This window comes from Protopterus annectens, chromosome 1.part1 (assembly GCF_019279795.1).
Source record: "Protopterus annectens isolate FY-2018-M chromosome 1.part1, PAN1.0, whole genome shotgun sequence".
Taxonomy (NCBI): domain Eukaryota; kingdom Metazoa; phylum Chordata; order Ceratodontiformes; family Protopteridae; genus Protopterus; species Protopterus annectens.
The window spans coordinates 1,173,140,607-1,173,155,055 of NC_056726.1; the positions used below are offsets into that span (position 1 = coordinate 1,173,140,607).

Below are 14,449 nucleotides of genomic sequence, written 5' to 3' on the forward strand. Positions count from 1 at the left end.
GTATAAAAGACCTGTAACAAGCAACCACTACAGACACGTAGAATATGAGAATGTCCCCTAATCAGGACAGCTGCAATGGCTAGAGTATCGTCACATGACATATGCCTCATGGACTGTCCCATGCAAAGTGGGAAAGGTGTTACTCCTACAATCTCCCGTCGTGCATTCTGAAAGGTGGAAAATGTACAGTAGGTATGCGGTAGCATGACTCGCCGGGCAGCTGCGTTAACAAAATCATATTCACATGTCAACATTGCAGAGTATCGGTTCCCATGTATCAGGCAGATGAGAGCAGATCGTATGAGGAACACGCATATAATATGATTACGTCACTGGACAGGCCGCCGAGTCCGTACAGTCGAACGCCTGCCGTCTCCAAATGGTTAGACATACCCGATACTGTAGTCATGTAGTCCGATGTAATACGCATCACAAGGGATCGCACATACCCAGCGTGAGTGACAAATGTATGCAGAAATGTCGGTGAGCGTGCGGCTGTAAGCGTGTTTGTCTACCAGTATGCCAATAGTGCACTGTCAAAGAAATGTGGAGTCTAAATGGATAAAAGGTGCTGTAGCCAGAGGTTAGCAGTGCTTAACACTGTGCAAACCCACGCACAATTGCTCCCACCTGCTGGAATGTGCCTTACCCAGTCCGTATCCAAAGGCGTCGGTTTGTCCGCAAACAAAGAACCGCCCTATTCACGTGTTGGTAGCAGTACCCTGCGCACATAGCTCATGTGAATTAACAGTAGACCATGGCATATGTACAGACAACAGACCACACACACACCATACAGCGCAGTTATCCAACTGTATAGCAATGTACTGGCAGATATGTCTGGACCACTGGTGTATGCATGCCTGGCCGTCCTGTGTTTCAGTGTGTGAGCATGCCCAGTATGACTGTTACGCATGTTGTCGACCGACATTACCATCATGTGTGTGAGCATGCCAAGTATGGACAACTTTATCGCATGTGTCACATGTCCAGATAGTCAGTACTGTGTTGCCGACCCCTCCGTTCTACACAGATAGGTGTCATGCTGTGTCTGCAGGGTAGCTAATGGCCATGTGGCATTGACAGTTGCTACATGTCTGCACAGCGTGGGGGGATATTCAACCGCATCCACAGTCCTACACAGCACCGTGGGTGGCGCACATGACTCTCACATGTGTAGGTTGGACCGGGGGGGCACAGCTGACAGTTGTACACATCTGCTGCTAAAGTACTGGTATGCCAGGTACTCCATGTCAGTGTGTGAACCTACCTAAATTGCTGGTTGGAGGGATACCAGTGTACGTCAGATCCCACCATTAAATACCAGCACAGTGGCGTTGGACGTCCTAGCTTTCACAACCTACATCAAACTGCCTGGCCTGCTGTAGTCTGTGTGTGTCTTTGGGGGTTGGGGTCATTCATTGAGCATATCCATAGGCCATTGTATATCATTTGTCTGTATTGGTCCACACCTGTCCAGCTGCATGGAATGTGTGTGGGCTGTACGGACACACATGATGTTCAGCCCATAATCTGCAGTGGGTTAGGACACCCTGTGTACTACTGGCTACCATTGTGACCCCCGTATATGCTACAGATATCATGGTGCCACTGTGGACGTGAACTGTCTGCTGCCCTAACAGTCGGCCACCAGTCTCTTGTATGCTCACATACATACCATAGCAATGGGTAAATACACATTCTAATACAACTGCCAAATTTTAGGTCAATAGACGTACCCTGGGGGTGTTCTGGACCTGAGGTCGGTGTTGGAGGGCTGCCTATGTCAGATGCACACAGTGCACCTCCTATACATGGCCGAGCACAGGTAGTGTCATGTTTGGCATCCATTGTACTGTGTGCGGGTCAGAGAGGGGAAATCCGTGGGTACCTACAGTGTCAGTGCATATGCCTTGTGTTGCCGCTTTGCCAAGAGCAGGTCATACTGTGCACGGCCTTTCGCCGACTGGGCCCTGCTCAGGTAGTTCCTTCGCCAAGTCACACTGTGCCTGTACAGGCCTTGACAGTGGTGTTGGGCCGTGTGGCCCTGCCCCATGCTGTTCCTGCTGCAACTGTTACTGCAGGATCAGCTTGTGTAGCATAGCAAATACCATAACAAATTGTGTGCATGTAGCTAGTGAATACTGCAGGGCTCCACCGGATGTGTCCAGATACCAGAACCGTGAACTGAGCATCCCAAACACATGCTCAATTATATGTCTTGCCTGTGCATTCGCCTCATTATGGTGTGAGTGTTCAGGTGTGTGTGCATTGCTGATGGGTGTCATCAGCCACGACGCCAGTGGTTACCCAGCATCCCCCACTAGGACACTGTAGGGGATGTCCATATTGGCAAAGGTGTGGTACAGCTGTGTCAGAAGCCATATATCGGAATCATCATAGCTTCCAGGACAGACAGCACACACATTCAATCTAATGCCCTGGCCATCACATATGGCCTAGCTGTTGGAGGGTATGCCCCTGCAGTGACTGTAGGCCCTACCCCGCTCACCGGGTGGTGCTTTGATGTGTATGTGTGTGCAGGCTATAGCACCCAGTACCCCAGGGTAGTCATCCATGTGGTTGAAGAGATGCATATTGCTGGTCTACTAATCACGTGTGTTGAGGGCATGTACGTGCTCACTAGCATGTGTTGACATGGCGTCTGTGAACTGGTGCAATACTCTGGATGCAGATACCTGTGAGATCCCCATGATATCCCCAGATGTGCTGTGTGAGGTACCTGTGGCTAGTATACCTAGGCTAACACATACCGTAGTATCCACTGTGACGGGTTTCTCTCGGCCTGTTTGATGTGTCAGGTGTGGCAGGCACAGGTCAACAAGCCGCTGTAGGAGGTCTCTGTCCACCCCATAGTGCTCCACCATCCCCAGCTCATGTAGCCCCTGGTAAGTCACCCTGGGTCTATAAAGTCTTATGTCACCCCAGTAAGGGTTGTTCGGCAGCATACACATCCTCACTGCCCTCAGCCTCTTGCACATGTCAGTCTATGCTGCCTGCTGCAGCCCTTCTCATTTGGTTCGACTGTGTCGTGAAATGTCCCTGCAGGTATACACCGGTGGTGTAGAGTGCGGAAGAAACCTGTGTGTATGCTGTTTGCTCACATTACCGTACTGTTCAGGTGCGGGCTGGCCATGTCATCTACTGATTGTGCTGATTATCACCTGTTTGTGCAGCCTGTACACCCTGACTACCCCACCACTGCTGTTGTCCCTCCCAATGTCACCAGGCAGGTATAGACACACCCCTAGCTTAGGCGTGCTAAGGCAGGAGCACTCCCGAGGCACAGTTCTGCAATGTATGTACAGTATGCCTGACCCCCCTCCCATGCTGTCAACTATATTTGAGCCCTGCACCCGGCTAACTACACACATACACTCCAGGTATCTGCATCACACCCTGGGGATAAATGGGATACACTATGGTCAACCTCATCTGCATAGTATAGTCTTCTAATAAATAGTTATATGACCCATACCAAACCTCCAAATTAATAACCACTGCTTAGTGTCTCTCAGATCCGTACACAACTGGTAACAGGTGCCTTACTATTACCATATTCGATGTTCCATGGTCTTCCCAGCAACAAAATAACCGGTGTCTACACGACTACAACCCGGGACCCTGCACACAACAGATGATGTGCATCACCACTATGCCATGGCAGATATACACACATCCCAGGTTATCACGTACAGATCATCCAGCACAAACATTCAATAGTGCTGATGTCCCCAGACATATATATTTATATCTATGTCTATCTCTCTATATCTACATATATCATATATATTATTTGTATACATATATACATAGATATACATACACACATATACATGCACACACATATGTAGATATTGCATTTATATCACAACAGCGAACCACATGACAGCAAAGCATTAGACAGGCATGAAAAGGAAACTACATGTGCCACCTGCATCATGTAGTGTTGTTACTATCAAGGCATGTGTGTTCTGTTGCGTCACACGGGTCAGACTGTATTAAGGGTAAGAGTAGGGCTGCTGATATTTACTCACCAGACCTATCGGCGAATGTATGTGTTGACAACCCAGTGTATTGGCAGAATATGTGGGCTGTGGCTATAGGTCAGCAACAAAACACACTGAACACATCCCGCAGCTAGCCACCCACAGATACCAACACATAGGATATAACTGCTAAACACACCCACCTGCCATGCCTTGGAATCGAGCACCTACCTGTCTAGTCTACCACACTACAGCATTACGCAGTAACAGAAAGCACTAGCGAGTTTCAGTATCACCGCACTCCCAGAGGCATACTTCTAGGTGGATGACATCATCAGCAAAGGCAAAGACGCCGATAGGGAATGTATGGAGAGTGAGCAGTCTAAAAGCATTACTCTGTCCCCAGGCAGCTGGAAACACACACACACACACACACACACACACACACACACACACACACTCACACACTTGGCAGGGCTGGGAGTCGAACATACGCCTAACTACCTAATCACACTACAGCATTACACGGTTACAGAACGTGCTACCGAGATTACTGGAACACAGCACTCCCAGAGGCATACTTCTTGGTGGATGACATCATCAGCAAAGGCAAAGACGCCGATAGGGAATGTATGGAGATTGAGCCGTCTAAAAGCATTACTCTATCCCCAGGCAGCTGGAAACACACACACACTTGGCGGGGCTGGGAGTCGAATATACACCTAACTACCTTATCACACTACAGCATTTTGCAGTTACAGAACGCGCTACCGAGATTACTGGAACACAGCACTCCCAGAGGCATACTTCTAGGTGGATGACATAATCAGCAAAGGTAAAGACGCCGATAGGGAATGTATGGAGAGTGAGCCGTCTAAAAGCATTACTCTGTCCCCACGCAGCTGGAAACGCACACACACACACACACACACACACACACACACACACACACACACACACACTTGGCATGGCTGGGAGTCGATCATACACCGAACTACCTTATCACACTACAGCATCACGCAGTTACAGAAAGCGCTACCAAGATTACTGGAACACAGCACTCCCAGAGGCATACTTCTAGGTGGATGACATCATCAGCAAAGGCAAAGACGCCAATAGGGAATGTATGGAGAGTGAGCTGTCTAAAAGCATTACTCTGTCCCCAGGCAGCTGGAAACACACACACACATACACACACACACACACACACACACACACACACACACACACACACACACGCACACACACACTTGGCAGGGCTGGGAGTCGAGCATAAACCTAACTACCTTATCACACTACAGCATTACGCAGTTACAGAACGCGCTACCGAAATTACTGGAATATAGTACTCCCAGAGGCATACTTCTAGGTGGATGACATCATCAGCAAAGGCAAAGACGCCAACAGGGAATGTATGGAGAGTGAGTCATCTAAAAGTATTACTCTGTCCCCAGGCAGCTGGAAACACACGCACGCACACACACACACACACACACACACACACACACACGCGCACTTGGCAGGGCTGGGAGTCAAACATACACCTAACTACCTTATCACACTACAGCATTATGCAGTTACAGAACACACTACCAAGATTACTGGAACACAGCACTCCCAGAGGCATACTTCTAGGTTGATGACATCATCAGCAAAGGCAAAGACCCCGACAGGGAATGTATGGAGAGTGAGCAGTCTAAAACCATATTACTGTCCCAAGGTAGACATAGACAAACACACGGCAGTGGTGTGAGCGGGACAACTGCCTATCTACGGAGCACTATTACAACACTACATAGATCAAAGTCAGGAACCAGAAGGAGTCACCACGAATGAATAAAACCTCCGTATGTAGCAAAATATAAAATATTTAATGCAATAAAAGATAATAAATGAGCGCTTTCGCATAGCCAAGCTATGCTTCTTCAGATAATCAAGTTACAGATACATTTAGTTCTTATTTATATATACTGAAAACATTTTGGCGGGCTTGTTGACTCAAACAATTAGTCAATTAAAGCAATCTCCAAGGTTTTAACTGATGGCACTTGCGAAATTTAAAACTTCTAATACACAAAGTGTTTTTAGCTTTTTGAAAGAGCTAAAACATATAAAACCACATAAAAGAGAGCATGAAACAGCGTGACTGGCAATCATTGTTGAAATGTTACACAATGAATAATGCACAAACATATAACATTTCCAACTGCATTACTAAATTGTAGCGGTACTTCATTCCTGTCCCTAGCGGAGAAAGCTGCAAAGCCTTCATGCATAACAAATGACGGCCAGCGAGATTCTATTCTCGATGGCGTAACAATCAATGAGCCATTCCATAAGAATATATTACAAAAATAGTACAAAAATAGTACAAAAATAGTACAAAAAACATAATGAAACGTAGTAAAACATCTTGCTGATTCATTTGACAACAATGAGAACAGTCACTAAAACATTCACGAAGACTGTTGTCTAAGCTAATTATCCAGGCTGCAAATTGCAATCTGTTTAACTTACTACAACGTGAACATAAACATAAACACGGCGTCCCAACCTAGAACATCTGCCGATTATGCTTTATAACCTATAAATATAGTATATCTAAAAGCGCGCATGTTATTCTATAAAGGAGGAGGGGGAAAAACCCCACAGTGACAAAACATTAGGTTTTAGCAAATTGTTAGAATATAAGGTGCTCTTTCGGAGTAATGTCTCTATCATAGAGGCCCTATGCCAAATTTCTTAGTGTGTCATGTTCCTGATGTGTTATCTGGTAGAACATATTCGAGCATTTTCTTGAAATAACCCAGACTGTTGAAAATCTCAAAAAACAACGTATATAATGTCAACATAAGGCCAAGTAGATTATCAAGAACATGTCCAAGTATTACAAATCGAAACTCAGTAAAAAACATTAACTCTTATTGATAAAGAATATCTGCAATATCTGAGATAAACACTCTGAATGAGTGAATAAAATGAACAATATAGACCACATCAATATATATGTGTATAACAGTCATGGTGATATACAACTCAAAAGGTCAGGTCACTATCTGACCCTAGCTGGAATAGTCTTAGGCTCGAGTATCTTATTACAAGGGTCTGTTGTTCAAAATAGGTTTTATGGATAGAAATTGATTTATCCCAGGGTCAGCTTGTGCTTTCAGTAAAAGTATCCATTTTAGCTCCATGCATGCTAGGTTGTTAATATTATCTCCTCCTCTAACATTATCTCTCATTACTTGCAAAACTTTGAAAGTAAAATAATGTGAATTGTGTTCGATAATATGCTTTGCAAGTGCATTTTGGTCATTTTTCTTCCTAATGTCATAGAGGTGGTTATATAATCTGTCCCTGAGTCTCCTTTTTGTGAGGCCCACATAGAACGCTGAACAGCATTCACATGTGGCCAGGTATACCAGATTTGTGCTATCACAGTTGTAAAAATGGTTTGGATGAAAAACATACAAACCATGGGGGTGTTCAAAAGTTTGTTCCTTAGAAATGTGTGGGCACATATGACATTTTCCGCAGGGAAATGTTCCTCTTTTAGATGAAGTCATGTCCTTATTAACAAGGTTATATTTATCTATGCATAAAATCTGTTTGAGATTATTACAGTTTCTGTAACTGAAAGTAGGGTGATTACCAACTATCTGCGTGGTATCTGGATCCATATTCAGTATGTTCCAATTTTTCTTAATCAATTTCTGGATGTTAAGAACATCACTCGTATATTTCAACAGAAAAGGTGTTTTTCCTGAGTTATCATGTTTTCTGTTCTTGTAATAGGAAAATCGATGAAAACTTTGTTTAGGAATATGTATGTTGGACGGTGTACCTAATACCTTCTGTTTACAGTCCCTAATCAAGTTATTCTTGTAACCTCTATCTCTTAGTAGCTGTTCTAGCAAGGCTACTTCTCTCAAACAATCAGTTTCGCTGGTACAAATTTTAGAGATTCTGTTCAACTGGCTTGTAATAATACCTGAAAAGGTGTGCCTAGGATGCATGCTTTCAAATCTTAAAAGGGAATTCTTCCAAGTTGGTTTCCTGTAAAGTGACGTACTGATACCACTACCTGTATTGAACTTTAGAGTTAGATCTAAAAAATTAATCTCTGAACTCGATGTTTCAACAGTGAACCTAAGAAAAGGACTCGTGGTTTCTATGTCTCTTACAAATTTAATGCAGTCATTGTGACTGCCTTCCCACACAAAGAGTACATCGTCTACAAACCTCTTGTAAAGTTTGACATTATTAAACTGGGTATGATTAAACAAATGATTGCATTCCCACTCATAAACTACTAAGTTTGCATAACTGTTGGCGCAGGGGGTGCCCATGGCAACCCCCCACTTCTGTAAATAAAATTTATCTTTAAACAAAAAAATGTTATTATTAAGTACTATTTCAAGTAGATAGTTGATCAATATCTGTCTATTGCTAGTATATTGGGACCTGCTGAGTAATAAATCATTTATGGCTTGCTGACCTAGCTCATTTGGTATACTTGTAAATAGATTAACAACGTCCATAGTTACCAGCAGGTAGTTGGAAACATTTTTATCAAGTCTAAAATCCCTCAGGAATTCAATCAGCTGATAAGAGTCCGATAGTATGTTGGGGATTGCATTCACCATCGGTCTCAACATGCATTCCAAAAAGGAAGAAATTGTATATGTGCACCATCTCTCACTGGCTACTATGGGCCTCATCGGCACAGGTGTGACATTTTTATGTATCTTGGGCAGACCTTTTATGATCGGTAACATGGGGTGTTCGATCATGAAGTATTCATAAGTCTCGCAACTAATTTGCCCACAGAGTAATAAATCATATAAATCTGCCTGTATTCTCCTTATGGTGTTATCGACAAAGGTCTTGGATACTAAAGAATATGTATTAGTGTCTGCAAGCATAGATGTCATAGTAGTGTCATACTCAGTAGTGTTAAGTAAAACTACCGCCCCGCCCTTATCTGCAGGTTTGATGGTTATTGTAGAATCACATTTCAGTTGGTTAAGCGATCTTTGCTCTTGTTCTGTCAGATTAAAGAACTTACATCTCTTCTGATTTTTAGCATAGTATTCATAGATGTCCTTTTCACATAATTTGGAAAAACATTCCAGATCATGTGGAATGGGTGGCATATAGTTACTTTTACGTTTAAAGAACTCTCTAACAGCATCTGTTTGTATAGCAGAATTACCTTTAAAAAACAACTTTAAAGCCACATTGCGACAGAATAGTCTGAGATCTATCAAGGTCTCATTCAAACTGCTGAGTTGGGAGGGTACAAAATTTAGCCCTTTGTTAAGAAGTGTGACAGTAGAGTCTGACAAAGGAAAGTCAGATAAACTACAGACTAAATCATTCAATTCCTTTGTTTTCTCATCTGTCCATACTTTTCTTCTGAGCCCTTCCTCTTGCGGGGCCCCCTGCTGTTGGAGCGGCCTCTCCATGCCGTTTGTTGTTTGACGGGAAACGGTAAAAAATGGGTAGACGTGCTTGCAGTATCTTTAGGTCTAGCCCCAGAAGTTATATGAACTTTATCAGCTTGTTGGTTGGGAAGAGGAGTGTTATTGACAGAGTTTCCTCCTAAAGGACTACTGTTCAATGCTGAGGATGGTGGAACGTCAGTGGGTTGAAAATTATCTATATTAGAACTGAGAGGTGCAGTGTTAACTTCTACTGTTGTAGAGTGAATGGTGGTGGTGTGGGAAGATGTCCCACCCTCTATCATTGCCGAAGAATGTGTAGTTCTTGGCCAAACAAATATCTGTCCGTTGGCAAAATCGTTGGAGTCTCTAATCAGCTTCCTTTGTTTCACTTGCCTGAGTCTTTCACTGAACAAGTGCACCTGTGATCGTATATTGTCTAATCTCTGTTGAAAATAGACTGTATTGTAAGACTCATTAAAGTGGCGTTGTTGTAAGTCCACCTTACTTCTAAGTTCCGTCTCCAACGGAGCGAAATAGTCTAAAAGCAGTCTGATGTAATTAAATCCTAGACCTATGTTTAGGTCTTGCCATTTTCGTAATAGTATGGGGTGGCTATCCCCATACGTCGGCATGCAAAATACTCGCATGCCGCGAGGTATAACCTTGAAATGGAGGCATGCCTCAAGGTGTAAACGTTGCCAGGCATACCTCTGTAATTTATATAGGTCATCTTGAAAAGTTCTACAAAGAACATTGAACTCAGTTAATACCTCACCGTTATTGATGGTATTCACGGGAGTAGACTGATTGGAGAGCTCCAGAGTCAATAAAGGGTTGGCGTTACAGTGTAGAAGAGATTCCCATGCTGGTATCACGACCTCCCTCGTCTCTGGTCTAAAATCTAGCTCGATGTCCGTCGAATCCATGTGTAGGACCAGGAACAGCACACTGGTAACTGGAAACTGGTTGGTAAGAACTGTTGCTGGTGCTCAAAGACGCCTTCCAACAGGTAAAACCAAATAATCAAAGTCAGGAACCAGAAGGAGTCACCACGAATGAATAAAACCTCCGTATGTAGCAAAATATAAAATATTTAATGCAATAAAAGATAATAAATGAGCGCTTTCGCATAGCCAATCTATGCTTCTTCAGATAATCAAGTTACAGATACATTTAGTTCTTATTTATATATACTGAAAACATTTTGGCGGGCTTGTTGACTCAAACAATTAGTCAATTAAAGCAATCTCCAAGGTTTTAACTGATGGCACTTGCGAAATTTAAAACTTCTAATACACAAAGTGTTTTTAGCTTTTTGAAAGAGCTAAAACATATAAAACCACATAAAAGAGAGCATGAAACAGCGTGACTGGCAATCATTGTTGAAATGTTACACACTACAGCATTTTGCAGTTACAGAACGTGCTACCGAGATTACTGGAACACAGCACTCCCAGAGGCATACTTCTAGGTGGATGACATAATCAGCAAAGGTAAAGACGCCGATAGGGAATGTATGGAGAGTGAGCCGTCTAAAAGCATTACTCTGTCCCCACGCAGCTGGAAACGCAAACACACACACACACACACACACACACACACACACACACACACACACACACACACACACACTTGGCATGGCTGGGAGTCGATCATACACCGAACTACCTTATCACACTACAGCATCACGCAGTTACAGAAAGCGCTACCAAGATTACTGGAACACAGCACTCCCAGAGGCATACTTCTAGGTGGATGACATCATCAGCAAAGGCAAAGACGCCAATAGGGAATGTATGGAGAGTGAGCTGTCTAAAAGCATTACTCTGTCCCCAGGCAGCTGGAAACACACACACACACACACACACACACACACACACACACACACACACACACACACACGCACACACACACTTGGCAGGGCTGGGAGTCGAGCATAAACCTAACTACCTTATCACACTACAGCATTACGCAGTTACAGAACGCGCTACCGAAATTACTGGAATATAGTACTCCCAGAGGCATACTTCTAGGTGGATGACATCATCAGCAAAGGCAAAGACGCCAACAGGGAATGTATGGAGAGTGAGTCATCTAAAAGTATTACTCTGTCCCCAGGCAGCTGGAAACACACACACACACACACACCCACACACACGCACTTGGCAGGGCTGGGAGTCAAACATACACCTAACTACCTTATCACACTACAGCATTATGCAGTTACAGAACACACTACCAAGATTACTGGAACACAGCACTCCCAGAGGCATACTTCTAGGTTGATGACATCATCAGCAAAGGCAAAGACCCCGACAGGGAATGTATGGAGAGTGAGCAGTCTAAAACCATATTACTGTCCCAAGGTAGACATAGACAAACACACGGCAGTGGTGTGAGCGGGACAACTGCCTATCTACGGAGCACTATTACAACACTACATAGATACAAGACGCGCCACAGACAGTACACCCTTCAAGACAGTCAACCAGTGTGTTCAATGTAGGAATCCATCCTGACGTGGGGTATGGACATCTGTTGCCTGGATGACCACTACCGCTATACAGGATTTCAATGGTCATGCTCATACACAGAGGCACATAACCGACACAAGGTATCACTGGGCATGCTCACACACTTAGTAGCACACGTCCATTTGGAATGTACTGTGTGTCCATCTACACAACGGCGTACTGGGCATGCTCACACAGTAGTAGCGAAGGGCTGTCTTGTATGCACACGGATTCTAAACATGGAAGGGAACAGTTTGGAATGTACTGTGTGTCCATCTACACAAAGGCGTACTGGGCATGCTCACACACTTAGTAGTAGCGAAGGGCTGTCTTGTATGCACACGGATTCTAAACACGGAAGGGCACAGTGTGTCGATAGTGAACATTGTTAGCACGAACGCTGCACTACATATATCTGACACCGGTCGTCAGTGCTAGCTGTGTAGCGTTTGTAATCACAGCTGACAATCCAGATGCAACAATGGGGAATACAGACATCTCTGCAGTGAGTAACACCTGGCATATGGCACAGTTGTGCACAATAGCACTACCACCATATACCTCAGATACAGACATGTGGACCAGAAGACCGTGACTGACCGCTCCAGGTGTTAGTGTCCCCACGTACATGAAAGCCACTCACATGTACTGACCAGTACACACTCAAGAGCCATCACAGATGTCTCAGGTGCAGATCACAGTGGTAAATGCCACATTCTACTATGTAGCCCTCAGACATCACCATGTCCTTGGACCAGCAGCACACATCCATACATTACTACAACACCATGTTACTCATGACCAGTGGACTGTACATAGGTCCACAGCAACTGTGCAGACTACACATGTACTGTATGCAATGCAATGATACCACAGTTCATAACCAGGTCAGCTCTACACATAACAAGGGCCCTGGGTCTTACACAGCTGTAACAGATGACTGTCGCTGTACACCAAAAAACACTCATGTCTGGATATGACATACATGTAATTGCAGTGGATATGTACATGGCCCACACACACACAACACATATGTACATAGCATAGCTTTTACTGTCCTCCGTGCAGACAAGTGGCTACAGTAACCACACGCATGCAAATGGAAGGTAGGTCCATGGTTGTTGAATGCTAACAGTACATAAGGTAGCAATGTTGACTGAGGTAACATTCCCTCTGTACTAGTTACCCATGACAACCAACGTATCATACAACAGTCCATGTGTCCTGTATGTCATCACACATGTCCACCAACTGCAATGCATACAAATATGGCTACATGACAGGAATGTAGGACCAACACACATGTACATGTAGTGGTGTGCATGCAGCTACCATGCATCTGCAGTAGCTGATGTATGTCGTTCATCTTTGTCTAACTACAACATGCAGTTGCAATGCAGCCCCATCACTGACACCTGTATATGGTGAAATACTGACAGTACGGTAGGATGTACATCAGGTATGGATGGATGTGTGTATATAAAATGGTGGTCCACCTTTGCAGATGGATGTTTGCTGAAGACAGCTCACAGGTGTGTCACAAGCCGTCCTACCATTACATGTGCAAACAGTACGCTATGTTACTGTTACTTGAAGGTGAAGACATACAACCTACACAGCGGTCAGGGTGTTACTGACTGTATATCACTTGACACCTGTAACACTTACGTCCTCCCATGTGCATATAGCAGCACAATTGCCAAAGGTAGTGTTGGTACACATAATGCAGCCAATACAGTTGCATGTCTGTCAGACGTATCATCATATAGCAGGTGTATGATTCACAGTACTGCCATGTGTGTTTGCTTGTGTGACCATATATGCCACGTATGGTGGGGAATACATCCCAATTGTTACACACCCCTGTACACTGTTGTAGAGATCTGTACATACTGCAGTGCAGAAAGCAAGACGTAGGCAGGGGTGGAGTGTGTATCACACACGTCAGCTATCTGTATGTGAATGACATTTGTGGACTCCACAGTGTGTGTGTGTGTGTGTGTGTGTGTGTGTGTGTATGTATGTATGGCTGTCTGGTGCATGGAGTGAGGGTGTATGCTACCATACAGAACAGACAGGATCCCTAACCCCTCATGGTGATGCAGTCTACTACCCTGTTGATGCCATCGGTCTCAGCCATACTGGCTACCTGTACATGTTCATTCTCTGTGTCGCATCATGTGGGTGCACAGTCTGTGAAGGTGATTATCACATAGGCAGGGGTCCTCACCTCAACACTATCGAGTGTGCGTTACAGTGTTGTTGACCCCGTGAGTGTGGGCATCTTACTGTTTGTTTCTGTGCATGTCTGTGCGTATTCTCATCTTGTAATATGACAGTGTATTACTGCTACACAGTGAGGCCTCATGCTATCAACTGGCCTCTAACATTGACATCAGCCAGACCACTGTATAAACCCCCCGCACCATGTCACCATACCTGTGATGTGACCCGGTATGGATGTCACGTCTCTAGCCAC

At 44.3% G+C, this 14,449-nt stretch overlaps 1 protein-coding gene across 1 annotated transcript in view; it reads right to left on the reverse strand.

Annotated features, from left to right (window-relative positions):
* The window catches only part of TMEM143 (transmembrane protein 143), a 1,024,200-nt gene that overhangs the window by 257,088 nt on the left and 752,663 nt on the right, over nt 1–14,449 (reverse strand). The window lies entirely within an intron of this gene.